The 19,653-nt window shown below is 38.0% G+C and overlaps 1 protein-coding gene across 2 annotated transcripts in view; it reads right to left on the bottom strand.

Annotated features, from left to right (window-relative positions):
- plxnb1b (plexin b1b) overlaps window positions 1-19,653 on the bottom strand; it is a 110,434-nt gene that overhangs the window by 69,834 nt on the left and 20,947 nt on the right. For both annotated transcript variants that reach the window (XM_007253326.4, XM_015606903.3), the window contains exon 2: window positions 5,673-5,733. The gene's annotated coding sequence lies outside the window, so the exon portion shown is untranslated. The remainder of the gene's footprint in view (window positions 1-5,672; window positions 5,734-19,653) is intronic.

The raw sequence follows: 19,653 nt of genomic DNA, 5'->3' as shown, positions 1-19,653 counted from the left end.
TGACTGTTAAAGAGGACACCGTTCAAGAGCACAGGACAACACGATGATGTACGAGCTGATTTGATTACTTCTGTCTGCCTTTTCCAACAACTGTCATGTTCCTTCCACACAACTCATATTCTGAACGGAAGTCACCTTGGATTTATGGATGAAGACGAAAGGCAGACAGGGTGTGAGAGAGCGAGGAAGAGAGGGAGAGAGGGAAGAAGAAAGAGAAGGAGAACAGAAGGACATATGGATAAGGGGGCAAACAGAAACGTACAGATGGAGAGGCAAGAGCTGAGGAAAGGCAAGAGCTGAGGAAAGGCAAGAGCTGAGGCAAGGCAATGTGTAGGGAGCAGTGTATGCAGCACTATCCAGCACTGGTTTCAGTACTACACAGCTAGCTTAACTAGCTTTACGTTCATCTAAGGTATGACAGCATTACAAAATGTTAAGCCTCATACTTTTGTGGTTGATGGTAATCAAATCCCCACATTAATGCTCTGAAATCTTGTAGAAAACCTCTCCTGCACAGTGAAGAGTTTTTTTTATAATTAGAATTTGTTCTAAAATAATTTGAAACAAGTTTTGGCATGATTGCAAAATAAATAATAATGATATAAAATCTCTCCTCAGACAGCTGAGGCTGCAATGAGCACAGGCTCACCAAGACCAGACCATTGAAAAATAGAGGAAAAATAACAGGTTGAATAATCTGGATTTCTGCTAAGAGACAGGAATGGAAGGGTCAGAATATGTCAGCAGACCAGGGAAGCTGGTATAATGTTGTAGGTTGTATTTTTATTTTTTTTTCACAAACTCTGTTCAATATCAATCATGATTTGAATGTTTTTCATTTTCCTCCCTCAAATCACTTCAGACCACCAGATAAAAGTGTACATCATATGAGATTGATGGTGCTAACGCTCTGCCACAGGGTTTTTAAACCAAAAAACACAAAAGTCATCTTGGGATCTGGTGCTTTCTGAAGTCTAGAGCGTTGTAGTCTCCCTCCCTCGAGTCAGGTTTATGGTTGGAGGGGCTGCCAGTGAAACCTTTCCTAGACCCTTCTCAGAAGCTGAAAGGTCTTCAATGTGGAGAAGAGGATTCCCCTTAAGGCAAGAAGAAATCTGGGAGTGTCTCTGTGCTCTGGAACAGCTGCATGGAGTTTCTTTTCTCAGCTGTGGAAACGTCTCAGACAAATACATTGTCTGATGAGGACAGAAGGTACAGTGTAGCACGCTGCTATTATCTGGTGTGTAGTTTGATTCCACTGATTACTCATCAGGGATCTGATTGAATTAAGAAGTCTGATACTCTCCGAGCCTTCTTAATCCAGTCCAGACTGTGTGTGTGTGTGTGTGTCTGCATGCTCAAGGCCATTAGGCAGCTTTCTTGGACATCTCTATGTAACCGCATGGCCTGAGGCGATATAATCACACCACTCTCAGACTGTAAGGAAGCGGAATGGAATAAAATTGTTCAACAGAACAGGATCCAGTTTAGCAGCTGTATACTGTGGTGATAATGTGGCGTTAAAGTAAAATTCAGATCACTTTTCATCCACACAGGCATGCAGGAGGAGAAGAGAGGATGTCTGGAAGTGTGTGTGTGTGTGTGGTTACCAGTGATCGCATTACATGGGTTGTCAGATTTCTTTAAAAGTGTTGACTAACAGCTTACAGGGAATTTGACTGACGGTGGTTCCGTTCTTTCAGGGTCACTTCCTCCGCCAAACCTCACCAAACACACACACATACAAGCTCATATATACAGGTTTCCACAGGTTTCCTTGTGTACAACAACTAACTGCATGTACTATTACATTGCCCAGCTGCTAAAACTAATCTTTGTTGTGTATGCAAGTGTGTGTAAGCGTATAAGCACTATATATATACTGTTTTATGCTGTTGTTAGCTCTACTGTGCTGAAATTCTAAAAGCAACACTCTGTATGGAGCTGAAATATGCACCCTCAAGAGGGGTATCCAGTTAGTGGTTAAAGTCTCTACACACTTAAACTCTTAATCATTCTACAAATATATGTATCGTCGTCCCATCTCTAGGGTAATGTTTTGCCTCATCAGTGCACAATTGCACAAGCAGTCTGTGAGCTCATGTGCATAGGTGAGCAGGTGTGTGCATGTTTGTGTGTGGCAAAGTATTTTTTGTGAACAGTTGCGTGCGTATGTGAGAGAGTGACCGTGTGTGTGTGAGAGCAGCTGAGTAAACACACAGAGACAGGGCAGAGGGGCTGGGCTCAGTTTACGGAAACCTCCTGATGTACAGTAGCTCCCCCACAGCTCAGCAGAACACATCGCCCCCATAAACACACACATACCACCATGCAGCACCCAACACACTTCCATTACATGTAGCCCAGCTACAGATTTACCCTATTAACTGCCACCTGTTTATCTGCTCCAGAACTACAGGAGAAAGAGAGACATAAGCAGATAATATGAGACAGATATTGATCTCAGGCAAAGTCAAACAAACTGATGGCTGTGTTCCAATTTTATAATACACACCAATACTAATACATACACTAAGGTATGCACTATATTACTCTAACATTTATAGTGCAGGTTATATTAATGAACTAACCAGAAGTGGGGAAGTCGTTTTAGACATGCTGTGAGCATCTCTTCCCTTTAGTTTCGTATTGCACTGTGGCTACTCTTTATTCTGATTATGATTAGTTAAGCAATCAGTTAAAACAACAAAGGATGCACAGTCTTTAAACAAGTCAAACACAGTGAAACACAATATAATAAACACAATTCAGGATTCAAAACAGGAGGTAATAATTAAAGCCTTGAAAAATAACAAGAACCTTGTGATTCAGTGCGTATACTAATACAATATATTGTGATATACCACAATACTATAAGCAAGAAGATATGCTGGAATACTGTGATTTTGAGAACAGCCTTGTATAGTATTGTAATGCAGAATTTTACAGTGCTCTCTTTTACAATGAAAAATGATTATATTTTTGGGAAATATGTATAAAACACACTATATTGCAGTGCTTGCCGATATGACCTTAAATCAATATCACACAATTAATGAATACATTGTACCTCAATTACGATTAATGATCAATGAGTTTAATTTGTTACAATAAGCTTGAGCTGCTCATTTGGCTCAGCATTAGGTTCTTCTCCATGCTGTCTCTATAGTATGTTGCTGGGTGGCTCTATAGCTCAATATGTGTTGTTCATATGAGTCTAAATATGTAAAACATTTACTGTTGCTGGGAACTCGGTATCAGTCAAAAGTTTGGACAACCCCTTTTCATACATTTTTTCTACATTGTAGATAAATATAAACTGCATCAAAATAATTAAGGGACACACATGGAACTGCGTAGTAAACAGTAAAAAAAAGTGGTTGTCCTCCACAATCCCCTGGTCTAAACCTGATGAACTGAGATGGTGATTTGAGATGAGCTGGAGCTTCACAGCATGAAGGAAAAGCAGCAACTATTGTTCAGCATCTCCAGGAACTCCTTTAAGATGCTGAGAAAACGATTCAAGGTGACTCTCCCTCATGAAGACACTGAGATTAAAATACCAAGAGTGTGCAGATCTGTCCTCAGTGTTTTGTTAAACACTTTTAGTTTACAAAATAATTCTGCATGTATTATTTTACAACTTTAATATAGTCTTCAATATTACATTTACAATAATAAAAAAAACAAACACATTGAATGAGAAGAGGTGTCCAAACTTTTGGCTGGAACTGTATACATGGGCAAGATGAACTAGAGGTTCCGAATGAATGTTAATGTTTTTTATCATTTGCACAGCCCTAATATACAGCAATAATAATAATAATAATAATAATAATAATAATAATAATAATAATAAAATGGGTTTTACTGAAAAAGAGAAAGGTTTAAGTATTGTCAGTTGTTTGATAGTCAAACAGCTCACATGGTTACCCTACAAATTCCCCTACTAAATTCAGACTGAAAATGAGTTGTCCTCAAATCAGAACTGAATCACGATGGTGATTCAGTGTTTGAGTGTGCGCACATGTGGATGCGTGTGTGTACACAGGCACTTGAACTAAAACAAACATACACAGACAGATAGGAGATAGTCTGTAGTTAATGTTCTAACCGTTCAGGAGGGGAAATGACTGTATTCTGTTTGGATAAAGAGAATATTAAAGTGTTACACGTATGCACCAGGATTCGGTGACCATTGGAATCTACCAAAATTACTGCTAGACGACAGACACTTCCCCCATCTCCCCCACACACAATCACTCCCACAATTTCCCACCCGAGAGAGAAAGAGAGAAAGAGTATGCAAGAGAGAGAGAGCAACAGAGCGAGATGAGATTGACTGTACTCTCAAATTTCCCAGTGTAATCAAAACAGGGGGCTTTCTGTGTGTGTGGGGCGTAAGCCTGTGTGTATGACGATGCCCTGGAGGATGAGGAGAGACTGGCATACAGACGAATTGAAAAAGAAGGCCGGATCAGAGTCCAGTTTATTTAACCAGGGTCAGAGTGGAAGAGAAAGGCCCAGGCTGTATAGTGTGATGGAATAAAGCGGGAAAGGGAGGAGTGCTATTCAGAGAAAGAGAAATATGAAAACAAACGGATAAATGCTACTGTTGGGAGGCCGCCCTATGCCCTTTCTCTCTCTGGGGTAATTGAAAACAGGCCTCTAAACTAGGAATAGCTCTTGAAGAGCGCAGGCTTGTGGTTAGGGAAGCACATTTGTTATAAGTGTTGTGTTAAGGCACATGGGCCACTGCCTAGTGCAATTTTGTGTGTGTTTGTGTGTGTGTTTGAGTGTGTGTGTGTTAGTGTGCAACCGTGTGTGTTATAAGTATACCATTGCTGTCACGCAAAATGTTGCAGCTATAAAACAGCAACTTTACAGGAGAAGGAAAAAACCTTAACTTCCAATATAATTCAAATATAATTCTGGAGCATTTCTACTGGTCAAATCAGCATAAGAATGACACAATGTAAAAAAAAAAAAAAACAAAGTACAAAAGAGACTTGTTATTGCTTGACAGTGACTATATATATATATATATATATATATATATATATATATATATATATATATATATATATATATATATATATATATATAAACACACACACACAATATGCAAGAAGAAGCCTGTATGATTTGTTAAAAGTCCATACACAATAAATAAGAGGCCTGTGTGTATAATAAGAGTACATATATAATATTTGCACTACTATTTGTGTATAAAAAGTACAATAAAAATGTGTATTTCAAGTATACAATATATAATGATAGTTTCTCACAAAGATTAAACCCAGTTTTGACTAAATCCGATAGAATCTCTACATTTCCAAGCTGTTTTTCCTTTTTTTATTTCAAGCAAATCTTTATCTGCCAGATCTGCAACATGTGGTCGATTACCATGGTTCATATTTTTGACATGCTTCTCTGAACAGAAAACCCTGCCAGCTCAACACACACTTAAATATTTCTCTAATCTGGTTCCAGGAACCAGCCTGTAGTCTCTTAAGTCTTAGCTTAGTCTTCCAAACACATGCAGCACCATCATATGAGCTACTCAGTCAGAACATACTTCTGAAGAATATAATATCAGCATGGTCCAAAAATCATGTTGGCTTAGCATTTAACACAGACAAGCAAACCAAAAATAAAAACTGTATAAATCTTACCTCTGCTGAGCCCAGTCACTGTCCAGTAATCACAAACACATCCTGACAACAGCAACCCCACCTGCAGAACAAACACACAGACAATTAGATAGTGAGTAAATCAGATGAGGGAAATGACTCATTTACAATTAAGATACGAGGCTGGGTTTGTAATGAGATATTTTTTTCTGCTGAGAGAAACAAACTCAACACATTGTGGTTAGAAGTAGATATGAAAAGTTTATAATTTTGTTCCCAAACCTTTAAATTACTCTCACAATTAAACACACAAAGCAATACATCACCACGCTGTTAATTCCTGAACCATTTAAGTGCATAAAATACATCTGGAACTGTAATTTAGATGTCTATTTTTTCTGAGATTACATCTTAATGCTCGTGTCCAAAGGTGAGCACTTTCATCTAAGGTGAAATAAAATCCTCCATTATTTTATGATAATCTAATGCACAGTGTTGATTTACCACATAAGGCTTCACTTTAGATTCATCAAAATATAATAAGCTTAGGAGTTTAAGTTCCCAAGAAGCCAGAACAACAATTATTCAGATTTGCACAAAATATACAAAAGCCAATATGTTAATCAATATTTTGAATGTAAAAAAATTGTATATCTAAAATTGTCATATAAAAACACAGCATGTAGAAAGGAACCATTCGAATTTTGTGATTCCCACAAAAGAAGCTTTCCTGCCTGGGAGATTCATATTGTTATCAGGCATATAACAGCTCCCAAACATGGCTGTACTAATCACAAACAAAAAAACATTGTTCTATTTTGGCCTTTTGTGCAAATGTAAGTAACCAAGTTTAGCAAGTCAGGCATTCTGAACCAAGCTCTGAAGCAAATGATCATGCAACGTTAATAACAGTAGTGAGATTCTAGTTTAGCTACATGGTTATGCACTTTTGTACAACAACTGCAGCCACTCACACCAGTGAGGCTAGAGATATGCTTGCTGCTTGCCATGCATTCACACAGACAATTGGTTGCATTTAATTGTAAACATACCAGTTCATATCCTTGCCTATGAGCTATGCACGTTACTGGAGGCTTACACTAGAGTTTATACCTGGTTTAGACATAGACACACCGTACAGGTGCTGGTAGTCTCCATTTAAAACCTTCTGTTACATTGAGTGTATGCACTGCCCCCTAGTTTTTTTGTATGTACTGCACCTTACATACAGGACACATTTCTGAGAATGTGTATAATCAACGCACCAAGCGAACACAGGATGCATGAGGCAGCCATCATGTGTACGTTAACGTGTAGTTACCAGCAAGTAGCGCTGAAAAAACACTCCTTCACCTCTACAAGGAGTGGTCAAAAATGGTTACTTTAACAGGATGTTACTGGTGTGGGAAGATTTGTACAGGTCTGAAATTATATGGCGTTCACTGCATTTCTAAACACTGTTGCGTATACTTTTGTATACAGAAACCAATAAAACATATATTGTTTAAATATATTTGAATATTTGACATAAAACAACTAAAAAACAAGAGGAAAGTAAAATGTGATCCCCGCAGTCAGCCCCATTACAAAGAATCTTGGGAGGGGGCCTTAGAATACTGTAGGAAAGCAGGGACAAAAGACCTTGTGAAGCAGTCACTCAGCACTTCAGTATACTACAGTGCTTGTGTTTCACATCCAACCACTTACCTTTCATACACAAAGCAGCCATTTACAGTAAGTCTTGCCCACTTGCTTAAGTAACATGAGCCACAGTCGAGGTTTGGCCAACCTAGCTAACTAGCAGTCTCAAAAAAACAAGAAAACCAATACCACAATTCAAAATTCTAATAGACAATAGAGTTATACTAAAACTATGCTGAAACTCGAGCACAAGTTAAAGCAATAAGTTAACACTGCATGTTTCACAAGCATTACATTTTAGAGTTTTTTTTTTTTAGGGCAATTGTCCGTAATAAAAAAAAAATATTTGGCGAGATTACAGGAGGATATCATGCATTGTCTTTTAATGTTCTTGCGTGTGAAACTATGCCTTAACACAATTTAAACTATCAGTTTTAAATTCTGCACACTCATACAGTATATACTACAGATACACCGATGATTGTATCTGATGACATAATGATATAATGAAGAAAGTTAGCATCTTTAGATTAGATTATTGCTTATTTCCATGAACGTACCCTTATTTTTTTTTCTACTTTATATGTTTGATCACAATTTTCCAATGCATTGTTACATCCCTAATGTAGGCACCAAATGCATTAGATCATTCTGACGAACAGCAAATAAAATTTTAAGTTTAACCATGGGAATGGGCTGTATAATGTATGTTTTATGTTTATACTGCATAAAATACTAAAATATACTTCATACTTAATCAGTATTATCTTTATACAGCATAAATGTACCAGTCTATAATTTACTATGCATGATGTACCAGTGTTTATTGCATACAGCTCCAGTATACAGCATAGTCTCTACATTCCATAGTGTTCCAGTATTTTCTGCATTAGCATGAACTGGTTTCTGCATACTGCACTAGTGTATACTAGTTACTGTACCAGTATATACAGTGCATAATGTTTTACTATATACTGCATGCTGATGATGTATTAAACATGCTTAATATTCTTCTTGCGCTTCTCTAAATATACAATATATTATTCCACAGTATACCACAAGTACTATTAAAGTACTGTATGGCTTACTACTACTACTATGTATGGATTTGTGCGTTTTTAACTCTGCCAGCATTATTATATTTCTGCCATATCTTCCACTGCTAGCTAAGCTTTCCGGACACAACTGGAACATAAGCATTGCCATACTGTAGTTAACTGATTCACACACAGCTGGGCCTGTTTTTTCTTGTTCCACTAAACACTCCCTCAGGTAACATTGAGCCGGGACAAGGGAACCCTCCCTCCAGACAACATTTAGACAAGAAGACAGAGACAGAAAAGCTCAATCATGTAACAGTGAGCGTGTCCGGGTCAGACAGTAGCTGCCAAGCCACTTCTCTCTTCGGCGTTTGGCAGATGATGGTGGGGGAGATGAGGTCATAACCCAAAATGAATGCTTGCTTGTATTTTCTTACTGCACTGGTTCCATGCAAATAGAGCAGGGTGGGAAAAGGGGAAACCAGAGGACAAAATGGGCTGAAACTTGAAAGCCACTTCAGAAAAGCATAGGCACAAATTACAGCGTGTGTTCCATATCACACAGCCCGAGACTGACGTTAAATAAGCTAAAGCCTTGAGTAATTTATAAGTAAAGACTTATGTAAAGGAAAACGCGGAGGTTTGACAAACAATCACAACAGGGTGTAAAATGGAAATGTATGTTTGAGGAGAGAAGCTATGTGCTGTATAGTCTCACTCTTTTACTAACACACACCCACTCAAGCTCAACCCGCTTTCCTCACCCGTCCGCACTCCCACCCCCACCCACACAATGCTTTGTCCCCTTTTGGCTCTCTCTGAGGTGACATCATTCTTCTTACACCACAAGATCTCACATACCGGTCTCAACTCTGGCCTCCACAAACCTCAAACCCCTCAGACCAATCAAAACAAGCCACCGAGCCACCAAACAGACAAGAAAAGAAAAGACAAGAAAAGAAAAGAAAGAAATCTCCACTGCTTCACTCCCTAAAAACAATCTGCTCTCTTTCTCTACACTCGTTGTCCAACAATGGCACCAATTTGCATGCAAAAAAAGGGCTCTTAGCTTTCAAACAATGCCGAAATGCCACAATCCAACAGGCCGAAGCAAACCATTCATTCATGTGCCTATACACCAGAGCAAGCCTAATGACTGCTTTCCAGACCACACCAAACGATCACTGATGAAAAATGAACTATGGCCCAATACTTCTGAACTTTAAGCTACATCCTTCCACTAAAGAGGCAAATAAAACCAGAGGAAACAGTTTTTCACTGCTAATCTGACAAGTCTGCCTCAGTTTCCTTCATTTATATACCAGACAAATAAAAGGAAACCTAAAAAGCAGTCCGAAATCTCTTCAGGAGGAAACCTTCATTAATACTAGCAGTTCCACCAGCCTCTGCACTTATCTCCAAAAATGGATTAATCTTTTTCAGCTGACATAAAAGATGTGAAACTGTGCAGACTGTTTTTGCACAACGTTTCACATGAAAATGACCAGGCTGTGGCAAAATCCACTGACCAACATCTGCATTGTTGGCTTCACTCCCTTCTTTGGGGTTTTGGGGCATTTACACACACACACACACACACACTCTCGCACATAAATACACAAAACCTCACAGCTCTGACAAAAACGGCCTGACATCACAGAAACAAACCTGACAGGGCCGTCATTTTCAGGGCTTGTTAAGCAGTTTCTCTTAAAGTTTGCATTGCCAGCGTTTGAGTGGCCGCAGTGAGCTATAATTAACCCATAAAAAACTCTCGCCTTTGTTGCTTTTTCTCTGTCTGTTGCTCCCACTCTGCATTTAAGTGCCCCAAGTTTAACTATGGAATATCCTGTGCGCCTCATACCAACCTCCTGGCACAGCGCAGGGTTTGCTGATGCCATTATAATTGCTTCCTTGCAGCAGTGACAATCTCTTATTAGTGCTGCATTCATAAACTCTGGGCTGACTGAGCCTGTCTGGTTCCATTAGGAGTGACTGGTTGAAGTTTTAACTGAGCGCCCAGTGAATGACCGTAAAGCTTAGTGAGGCTGCAGCGAAATTAAATTCAAGTGTGAACAGCCAATGCAAATATCTATATCATCATAATTATCTTATTCAGGATATATATATATATATATATATATATATATATATATATATACATATATAATACTATTACTCTACTAATTAGTACAATGAACAGGTATACATCAGCATTAATAGGCATTGTTAAGTGGTTTCTTAGAGTTTCTGTAGTAACCCAGATGATTGCTACTGTATTCTAGGTGGATGCTAGGGTGTTGTCAAATGGTTGTTGGTGTAAATGGGACAGTGGAATATAAAGTACAAGATCATGAAAACAATTAAATTTAAAACAGGTCTGTTTCCATTTAATTCCCATAAATAGAGATATGATAATACAGGACATTTAAAAAATGTTATGAATTGTAACATAACAAACTTGAAAACAATATAAAACAAAATTAATTATTTACCATATTATTGAACTGAGAAAACAGACTATTCTGATGTTTCCATGAATCTATTTTTGACTCTTCTTCTTCTCAGACACACACACAAATACAATCACATAATGTCTGCTGACTAATCCACGTGTGACTACTGGCTAGCTTAATCGCAGCCCTAACCCACTATCAGCACAGACTTAGAGCCGGAACAAACAGCTAATCCCAAGAGATTGTGATTATTTTAATTAGGTGAATGTAAGCCTAGCTGATTGGTGGACATTGTGTACTGTGTGGGGCCTTTCTAACCCCAAAATACAAAATCACTTCTAGCCTAATTCATTAAGAGTAAATAAATAAACAAACACGTAAGGCTGTTGGCTGGGTTAGCGTGTGTAAAGCCCATATTAATCAGCCTCAGTTTAGCTGTACATTTTCATTAGTGCAGATTATTTAGATTAAAAAGGGCAAACTTGACATGAAATGGTCCATTTTTAACAAGACCTTTTGAAAGCTTAACAGAAGAGGGCAAATAAACACACAAACACATGCACTGGATGTTTCACACTTCTGCAGAGAGTACATCAAATTGAAAAGCCACAAAAATTGCAATCCCAACATTCCTTGAGCTGGAGACATTGGATTATCCTCCACACTGATTTTCTTCATCTGGAGCTTTTAACTTCTTGTATTCACACTTTATTATTTTTTTCATATACATTTTGATCACTGATGGTCAGGTTAAAGCTTCATTTAGGATTCTTGCAAAATGTCCCAAACTCACAAGAGTTCTGCATGACTGAGCCATCACGCCAGTATCTGAACAGAAAAAATGAGCAAGCCTGTCGGAACTTCCAGGGGGAACACCAATGGGTCTCTCTCTCTCTCTCTTACAACACATCCTGAACACATTCACACTCATCTATAGAGAATAGAATCAAACTAAATGCTTCAAAAATCAATGATAAAGCATTGTTATATCAGCAAAGATGATCAATAAAGAAAGATAATCCTGCTGAAACTGTGACAATACAATAGGCCATTGATTTACACTGTTCCACTGCCAATGCACAGACAAGTTACACTGGCCTATGCTTTATAGAAATTCTCAATGAAATTTTCCAAGTGCAGCAGACCAATAATTTCCCTTCGCCTAAAGACTTTTTTTTAGTAGATTTAGATAAATCAGCCAACCAAAACTTGTAAAGGCATTGGCTCTTTTGGCCCAAGGTTGAGCTCAACCAGCCATTCTGTCCAGAAACCCTGCTGAGCCAAAACTCGTTATTTAATTACGGAGGCCAATAGGACTATAAAAAAATAGGGGGAGGGATATTCTGAGGAATTTTCCGTCTGAATGAACGAAAACAAACAGGGAGACTGGGGCACGCAGCAGAGTGACACCGCTCCAATTCCACAGCACATCCGTCACTGAGAGCATTCTGCAGCGCTGCTATGAGCATCTGCTCCAATTCAAACAGAATCAAGTCAAGAGTGAGCGCAGTCAACCCGGCGCTGAATGTGAGCTGTCTGTGCCGCATCAGGGGATTGGTAAACACTGATTTAGTCACAGCCTTGTTTTGGAGTCGTAAGCAGTTGCTCCTTATTGAACGTTTATGGAATACGAAGACATTGTGCATTGTAGACGAGGAGGATCCTGACCCAAATTGGTCCAAAAACAGGACAGCAAAACAAGACCTCATTAGTTTGTTGCCATGACTTACAAAGAACTCTATTTGCTATTTTCTGCCTTTGGCTGAGTATAGAAGTTATGACTGCATGCTGTTTAGCTAAAAGCACACACTTTTATTTTAGAAAGAAAAGCAAAATGGTACGAAATGAAAAATTGTATGCCTATCTTTTAGGCTATGTCTGGAACATGATCGCCACCTTGAAAGCCGCCATATTTTGCTTCTGAAATAAAAGGTGGGCTTGTGATTCTGTAACCTTTACTTTTGCTGTCAATAGAATAGGCCTTGACATATATTTAAAATGCACTGATCAATCAGTAATGTTATTAGAGACCTTATTAATGAGGAGAGAGGCCTCTGGCTGCTGTGTAAATGGGAGACCTTGTAACATTCACCATGAAGCCAGTTTATGGATAACGTCCTGCCCTTCAACAAAAAGAGCCAATCAGATTGCTGCTTGTATGGAGAGTGGAGAGTCATTCTGCTGTGGAGACCTGCACAGGTGCAGAAACCATAACAAGCCTATCAAGTTTTTTGTGCATTTTTGAGTCAGAAGTTATAAACTGTTTGAGGTTTTCATTAGATTTTATCAGGGATGAAAAATATGTTGTACAAATGGCAATTAAACCTTTGGTTTAGAGGCAAGAGGCTTATATGGGGGTCCAGCCACATTCCCAAGATAGCCAGAGAGTGAACGGACTTGCCTATAAGAACTGATGTAACATAGAAAACACTTACCTTTTTTTTTTTTTTCAAAACTGTGGTGGTCAAATATTTGAGTTCTGCATGTATTTACACATTTACTGTGTCATTTTTCAGGCAGATCTCACTTCCCACCGGTAAGGAAAAAGAGGATTTGGACTCTGGTACTCTGGTGTTTAGTCTCCTAGAAAGTCTATATTAAACAATGGATGTTCCAGAGGAGAGAGACATTAGCAGAGGAGAGATAAATCAGGTACAAAAGAGATCCTGAATGATTAAAGCAGTAATTTCGAAAAGCAACTACTAGTCTGAAACTAGAGCTGAGCAATGAAAATATTTTATTGGACTTTCATACCTTTTTTGTGAGAAACGACATGTCTCTGAAGAGAAAGCGGGTTTTATCAGTGCTCTTTTAATATGATAAATATTGTGCATTGTGAAAATTGCTTTAAATATTGTGATTTTTTTTTATATAATATCGTTCAGCCCTATATGAAACATCATGTCATAGTTTTGCATGCGCAGTATAGGTGGATGATTCTGGTCCTGCAGTGATTGTCGCCAGTTAGTTTATTAGTTGGATCAGGAGTGTTGAAAAAAGTGAAAACTCTAAAACAGGCAGGGCAGTGTAAAAATATGATATCACATTTTCACAATACTTGTAGCAAATTCTTAAAAAAAAACAATATTTAGTTCTTTATTCTATTGGTGCTGAACATCAACCAATTAAACAGAACTATTACACTCTTTGTAATAAAATGTAGAATTGGGTCAGTGTTCTTTATGCACTGATAATATTCATTATATGCTTAATAAAGAAATATTAAGAAAACTGCACACGATAGAACATTGCCATATTGCGCAGCTCTACTGTGTGGATCTATACATACACACATACATATATACAGACATACATACATACATACTCTTCGTGAAATTGATTTTATCTCTTTAATGACCCAACTCCCTTGTTTCATGCTGAATTACAAACAAATGAGGTCCACCCTCATTAGCGGAGAGTTCTCTTTCTGGCTGTTATCTGGGACATGCTGCGATATTGATTGACGACTGAGCCACAGAGATCGATAAGTGCGGATTTAGAGCTCAGCTCAGCTCTGCAGACTGGGTTATAATACTGCTAACCTCGCACTGACTAATGTCCAAAACTGCAGGCTAGAATTGGGGTCAAGATAAGGGTACTTGAGCTGACCTTCTATTGACACACTCTCTCTTTGGGGGGTCATCCCTGAGCTCTTAACTGACCCCAACACTAACCATGACCCTGAGCCAAAGCACCCTATTAAAAAGCTCATTTTAGAGCATCAGAGGCTCTATTTTACATTATAAGATGTCAAAAATAATTCTGTTGTGTGTTTACAGGCCTTAGGACAGGATCGCTCCTTCTGATTGCCGGTCAGCAGTGGTCTGGTAAAGGGCTGCATGTAACTGGAAAAACTGATAGTGCTGTTTTGTTGTTCTGTGATATATATTTTGATGTAAAATCATATAGGAATTTTGATCCAACATGTCATAATATTATTAAGGCACTTTGTGTATCAAAGATTGGAGTACAATATTGGGATATATATAATTCTGCTTTTGATGTCTTTGTTAATGTCAGTGTAATTTTCTTCTTTTGTATCAAGTAACTTTTAGCATGACATTTCATTTAGTTTGCTGTATGAGACTTATTTGCACATCTTATGTTTTGACTATTTTGTGAAAAGGCTGAAACAATATATTGTGCAGAAAACATGGCCACAAAAATATGCACTCTTGAGTATCAGCATAACAAAGTGTTTGCTTTTCTGGCAATATGGTAAGTTACAGGCTGTGTGAAAAATACTTTAATACACTGTTGCTTTAATATTCAATTTCCTTGGAAATGGACAGTGCTTACTGTGACCAAGGCCATGAACTAACAGGGGAAAAATAGCTCCTTTTCATTTCAGCCCGACTTTAAACTGGATGAAGAAGAAAAAGCCAGAGAGTGAAAATAAACTGAGTACATCCCGGTCTTATGAGAAATGTCCACAAATCCTCAAATACACAGAAAGAGATCATTTCACAGAAATATGACACGGACGGGAGAACGCAGAGACAGCAAAATAACAACAGTGTAATTGCCAGTGGCCTGTGTGACCGTGTGTGTGTGTGTGTGTGTTCACAAGATAAGTGTGTATATTTGGAAGCCACTCCTTAACATTTTTGGGTTAACTCCTGAACTGGAGGAATGCACTAAAGCCACACACTGGCCACGCATGCCTGGACACCTCAGACAGTGAACAAGCAAAACAGAGAGAGATAGAGAGGATATGAAAGCGTGAAAAACACACAGAGGAGAGGAGATGACCGAGAGCGAAAGAGAGAAGGGCAGATGGAGAGGAAAGGTTAGAGTCTGAGTAAGAACGAAAGTAGTGCATAAGAAGTGAAATCAAAATCTTGTTTACTAAACCACACAGCAAGTACATGGGTTGCATCCTTTTTAACATATGAGTTTAATTTGAGTGGTGTGTGTGTGTCCTGGTCCAGACCTCGCTACCAGTGATTTCTACAGCTGTTTCTCATTAAGTCATCAGTGTTTTACACATGGCCCTTTATGGGTGCATGCTGCAGTTATGACTGAATGTCTTAGGAACACAGTTTATAAAGCACGGTAGCTGTTGGGATTAGTGTGGCTGTAATAAAGGATCTGCAGGGCAGTGGGGCGTCCGATTCTAAGAAAAGTCCACAAAACCCTACTGGCTGCATCTATTATGCTGCACTAAGAAGAATGCTAAAAAAAAGAAAAATGCACATAAAAGGTACAGTGCTAAACTGTAGCAATATTTAACATGTTCCTCTGTTGGTACCCCCCCCCCCCCCCCCCATAAAGCGTCTAACACAGATGTCCACCTACAGTAGTTCTTCTGCAGCCTTATAATTAGCTTTCTTCGTTATTTACAGCGCTGAGAAGGTTAACATGCTGAATTTACAGCGCTTGTAAGGTCAAACTTGGCATCTGTCCCTACCTGAATAAGAAGATATCACTGGAAAGATTTGTAACTGGAACAAATGTGTAATTTTGTTTTATTAGAGCTGTACATTGTTTGGTTTAATCATTACTGTGACACTGGCTTTTGCAATTCCTATACTGTAAAAGGTTACATTATGATTACAATATATACAGTTAAATTTAGTCAATATACAAAGATATACATTGAATTTAAAATTTAGACAAATGCCAAAAATGCCCACAATCTACAGCATTTTTTTGAATATAAATAGTGAATTTTAAAATAAATGTGTTATAACAAAAAAAAAAAATAATAATAATATATATATATATATATATATATATATATATATATATATATATATATATATATATATATATATATCACCACCATTATTGAACTGCAATACATACAGATATTAAATTATTGTCCAGTCCCAATGCAAATGAGCCATTTGTATGATCAAAATTGGGTTTTCTTCAAAGGATTTTTATCTCAAACATTAATTCAGCATGGTTATCAAATGTACAAAATATGCAGCGTCTAACACGATGTAAAAAAAAAAATTTCTTGATACAAAAGAGAGTGCAAATGCATTATTTTGCTATAGCTATATATTATTTTTATTATTATCACTGGTATAAAATAGTCTTCAACTGACAATAATTTAAATTATTGCAATTATTTCTGGGACGATATAGTGTTTAAACAAAAACAGTTATCGTGACAGGTCTAACATCAAGTCCTGATGTCCAAACCACGGTGTGAACTGAACTATAACTGTGTGTAGTTATACCTCTACTACACTTTATATAGTACTGAAAATGGTTATTTGAATAGTAAGGTCTGTGGTGCTATATAAACATATAATAAAAAAAGCAAAGAATAACTTATAAGAATAACATATGCAGAAATATAAACTAAATAAATAATGCAACAAAGGTATGCAAATATGCAACGTTTAAAATGTAACTTGCAATGGCATACTGCAACCATAGCACATCATAACTGCATTAGAGTCTGTGTACTGTGCAGCCCTATCAAAGCCTTCCGAACACCCCACAATATCAACAACAGCAAATAAACAACTGAAAGATTGATGCAGATTTGAACACAGAGCAGAGGGACCTGATGAAAAGTTTAATATGCAGAGATGTCTACCGCATTCATACCACACAGACCTGACGAGTGACAGCTTCATAAAGGCAACAGATGGCAAACAGCCAGCGACCTCAGCCGCCAATCAAACCACAACATAACCTCCGCCCACAACAGAAGGGTCTATATCATGTGGGCTGTCTAACAACACAATGGGGTAGTATCAATGTTCAGGGAGAAAAAGGACACCTGTTGTGATGACAATGATGGCAAGGCACACATCCTCATCATAATAATCTGAGAGTTTATAAATATTCTGAACACTTGAGGTGTAATTATACACTCAATAAACACACAATACCTTGATTAACAATGTTGGATTGCAAGATCATACTACTAGCATCTATTATCTAGTCATTAAACAATTCACAGAACTAATACCTAATATCTAAAATGATCTTATATAGTGATGTATTGACAAGGGCTTAGCAACACATCCTAAAACATAACACTCAACCACTAAGAAACACCATAGCAACCACAAAGCAAGACCATCTAAACTCTATAGCAAACACTTGCAATTTGTAGCAAACATTTTTGCAACGGCAGAGCAACCACTTAGCAGATAGTGACCAAATATTAAAAGCTAGGGCTGCACGATATTGGAAAAATTTTACTTCGCAAATATATATATATATTTTTTTCAACGATAATCACGATATTAAACAATGCCGGGCCCATGATGTCACAAGCCTCACCTCCATCCACACACTAATAATAATCGTCCCTTTATTCAGGCATTTTAATGGCTTTTTAAAAGGTAAATAAGAGCGTTTTTTTCTGGGATTAAAAACCATTGAATTCAGCTGTAACTGGAAGTATCTTCACAAAACTGTGCTAGACTGTGCTGCACAACCATGTGGATAAAGGCCATGCAGTTACCCTGTGTCTACTCCTGCTTACCATCTGTGTGTGATTTTATTTTTAAAAAGTAACTATCATTTATGTGGAAACGGTTTGGTTTCTGCAGGGATAATACTCCACTGAACAGATTACAGTTCTTTGGAAACTACGTCATAGAAGCATTCTACTTACGGGAGCAGCATGACAACTTCACTTCCACTTTGCACACATCATCATTCAGTGGAGTTTACTGGGTCAATGAAACATCACCAAGAATAATTTTGTTTAATCACAAAAAGATGTTATAGTATCACATCATACATCATATGTTAATTTCTCTTAAGCATATACTGATATGAGCAAACATCTAGCATCACCAGAGAAACACCTAGCAACCTGATATTAAGAATCTAGCAACAATTCAAAAACTCCACCGAACCACAGAAAATATTTAAAAGAAAATGCCTAGCAACCACCTAGCAACACCATAGCTTCCACCTATTAACACCATAACAACCATATAGCAACACCACAGCAACCAACTGAAATGTCAGAAAATGCATATCAACCACTAATCTAGACTCTAGCAACCACAAAACAAGGCCACAGCAACACCGGAGATAGCCAAGCAACCATTAGCAACTGCATAGCATCTAAATTATAAAACAAATCCATCAGTCAACACCATAGCAACCAACGGTGATGTCAGCAAAGGCCTAGCCACTACTCAAGCACTAAGCAACACCATAGAAACCACAAAGCAAGGCTATTTCATTGCAACCATCTTGCAACACCAGAGGAACCACTTAGCAATAAGTGACCATATAGTAAAAGCCTATCTGCAATTTTCTGGTTTTATTTCTTAAATTTTCAAATATTATAAAAGTATAATCTCTAAATCAGTAGCTTTGCTTTACAGTAACACAAGCGAACACAGTCTGTAACATGGACATATGGATTTAATAAACACTACATGTCCACATTGTTCAGTTTCACAGTCATGTTTAAGGGCTAAACTACGGTTGACGTCCTTCACCTGTCCCTCGGGGGCTTTTCTGGTGTGTGTGCATGTCTCAGTGCATTTTTAGGGGGTGAGTGAATTCAGGCTATAAAAAGAGCTTTTAATTGTTTAAGAGCTGTAGCTTTAAACTAACCTCCTACCAAGCTCTACATGAGGTAAACGTCCCGCGCTCACTGTCCCAAAGGCCCCATTCAAGTTCACACTAAGACAGGCACTAAAGAAAATCACTGCAGCATAAAACAGCAAGTGTTCCCACATTTTTGTAGAGGCGAGAAGCAAATGCCTCTACCCCTTACTCTACCCCTCCTCCCGAAGGGTGTGTGTCTAATTGTGTGTGTGTGCATGTGGAGACACCTGTTAGCCTTAGGACAATCCTTCCTGTCTAAACTCAGAAGAATTCACACAAACTCAGACTCCTCGGGAAAACTACAAATGGTTAAATTTGAGAGGTGTATTTGAGTTCAGCTTC

Source organism: Astyanax mexicanus, chromosome 5 (assembly GCF_023375975.1).
Source record: "Astyanax mexicanus isolate ESR-SI-001 chromosome 5, AstMex3_surface, whole genome shotgun sequence".
Taxonomy (NCBI): domain Eukaryota; kingdom Metazoa; phylum Chordata; class Actinopteri; order Characiformes; family Acestrorhamphidae; genus Astyanax; species Astyanax mexicanus.
This window is presented reverse-complemented; position numbering and strand designations above follow the sequence as displayed.